The sequence below is a fragment of the Pseudophryne corroboree genome, chromosome 4 (assembly GCF_028390025.1).
Source record: "Pseudophryne corroboree isolate aPseCor3 chromosome 4, aPseCor3.hap2, whole genome shotgun sequence".
In the NCBI taxonomy this organism is placed as follows: Eukaryota; Metazoa; Chordata; class Amphibia; order Anura; family Myobatrachidae; genus Pseudophryne; species Pseudophryne corroboree.
The window spans coordinates 328,440,573-328,443,302 of record NC_086447.1 but is presented as its reverse complement, the minus strand read 5'-3'; the positions used below and the strand labels follow the sequence as shown (position 1 = coordinate 328,443,302).

At 36.5% G+C, this 2,730-nt stretch overlaps 1 pseudogene; it reads right to left on the bottom strand.

Annotated features, from left to right (window-relative positions):
• Window positions 1-904: 904 nt before the first annotated feature.
• LOC134913733 (5S ribosomal RNA) lies at window positions 905-1,024 on the bottom strand (annotated as a pseudogene).
• Window positions 1,025-2,730: the final 1,706 nt, after the last annotated feature.

The following is a 2,730-nucleotide window of genomic DNA, read 5'->3' as shown; positions in this document are numbered from 1 at the left end:
TTAAAGTCTATTGTCATTGTGTGTGTGTGTGTGTGTGTGTGTGTGTGTGTGTGTGTGTGTGTGTGTGTGTGTGTGTCTCTGTGGTATATGCTGTTTGTGTGGTTGGAATGGAGGAGTGTGTTTTTCTGTCCTTTAATATTACATGTTAAGTGTTGTTGGTATTATGTCATTGATTGAGGTTAGTGAGGTGGGGGAGGTGGATGAGGTGACAGTTAAGGCACCCCAGTCATCTGATGAGGGCAGTGATGACATACCCCTGCAGTGCACCAAGACCAGTATGCGCCGCAAAGCTCAGTTTGCATTTGCAGAAAATATGGCACTGGTGCATGAGGTGATGAAACACCACCGCCAGCTCTTTGGCCATGAGACTGCCAAGGTGTTGACTTGCAAAAAGAACACCATCTGGCAGAAGGTCGTCACAGAGGTCAATGCTAAAAAGGTGTTGTGCAGGATGGACAACACCTGCAAGAAGAGATTCTGTGACATTACATGCAGTACAAAGAAAGCCAAAAGGAGAGTTTTGGAAAAGACTCTTTTGTGGGAGCACTCTAATTCAGAGGTTATTAGTGTAATTTATGAATTATTAAATAGAAACAATGATAATTAACAAAAATCAAATTCAGGGAGTGACTACCTATGAAATTAATAGTAGCTTAGCGAGAATATTAATAAATTATTCGTGATCTCCAATACTCACGATTAGCAAATCGCCAGGAGCAAATTTCTGTGATACTTTTGTCACCATAATTTTATGTGATATATCTCATGAAATAAGTGACCATCATTCATTCTGCGATTAGTATCCATTACGGATTTTTGTAGATGCAGAGAATAAAATCATTGGTCATATGAGTCCCAATATTGGATGACATACAACTGAGTGCCACTGTGTCCAAGAGCCAATTTATTGCAGTACCAGGGTGTTCAAAGGAGGTCTCCCTTCCTCGTACTGACCCAGCCTTTCACTGCTTAGCTTCCAAGTTCAGAAGAGATTGGGCATCTCCAGTGAAGTATGACCGCAATTATTGGACTCCTTTCTTTGGTCACTCCAAATATATGCCAGGTGACTACTATATGTAAGGAGTGGAAAATGTATATAATTTGTAACAAGTTACAAACTGAAAAGGATTATGTGCAAACAGCTGATAAATCAGCATAAGATACAGTGATCACTAGGGTTAGTTGTATGTATATAGTCACTTAAATATATGAGGGAAAAATTCAAATATACAACATATAAGCAAAATATATGACACGGCGGTCACATGGGAGTAAATAAATGCATATTATCACAAATATTCATTAACTGATAAGTGAATATATGACATGGCGGTCATGACACAGTTGTCATAAAGAGATACTTAAATTACGGAAAGGTATGTGACAGAGTGGTCACAGAACCTTAAAATCACCAGCTGATTGATCAGCATATGACACAATGGTCACAAAGAGATAATTATAGATACAATCCCTTAATTATACCACATGTGACCTGATTGTCACAAGTATTCATCAATTGATAATTCGGTTTGTGACCCGACAGTCACGACACAGTGGTCACAAAGAGATACTTAAATTGTGGAAAGGTATGTGACACGGCGGCCACAAAATCCTTAACGATCACCAGCTGATTAATCAGCATATGACACAATGGTCACAAACAGATAATTATAGATATAATCCCTTAATTATTCCACATGTGACATGGTTAGCAACTACCAGTTGATTGATCAACATATGACACAATGGTCACAAAAAGATAGTTATAAATACACTCCCTTAATTGTACCGCACGTGACATAAAAGTTCACAGAAAAATTATAAATAAGTTATTAGAAAAATTATGTATATGTGGAAAAATTCATAAATGCCACATTACATAATTAATAATTTTTCCACATATACATAATTTTTCTAATAACTTATTTATAATTTTTCTGTGAACTTTTATGTCACGTGCGGTACAATTAAGGGAGTGTATTTATAACTATCTTTTTGTGACCATTGTGTCATATGTTGATCAATCAACTGGTAGTTGCTAACCATGTCACATGTGGAATAATTAAGGGATTATATCTATAATTATCTGTTTGTGACCATTGTGTCATATGCTGATTAATCAGCTGGTGATCGTTAAGGATTTTGTGGCCGCCGTGTCACATACCTTTCCACAATTTAAGTATCTCTTTGTGACCACTGTGTCGTGACTGTCGGGTCACAAACCGAATTATCAATTGATGAATACTTGTGACAATCAGGTCACATGTGGTATAATTAAGGGATTGTATCTATAATTATCTCTTTGTGACCATTGTGTCATATGCTGATCAATCAGCTGGTGATTTTAAGGTTCTGTGACCACTCTGTCACATACCTTTCCGTAATTTAAGTATCTCTTTATGACAACTGTGTCATGACCGCCATGTCATATATTCACTTATCAGTTAATGAATATTTGTGATAATATGCATTTATTTACTCCCATGTGACCGCCGTGTCATATATTTTGCTTATATGTGGTATATTTGAATTTTTCCCTCATATATTTAAGTGACTATATACATACAACTAACCCTAGTGATCACTGTATCTTATGCTGATTTATCAGCTGTTTGCACATAATCCTTTTCAGTTTGTAACTTAATTGTTACAAATTATATACATTTTCCACTCCTTACATATAGTAGTCACCTGGCATATATTTGGAGTGACCAAAGAAAGGAGTCCAAT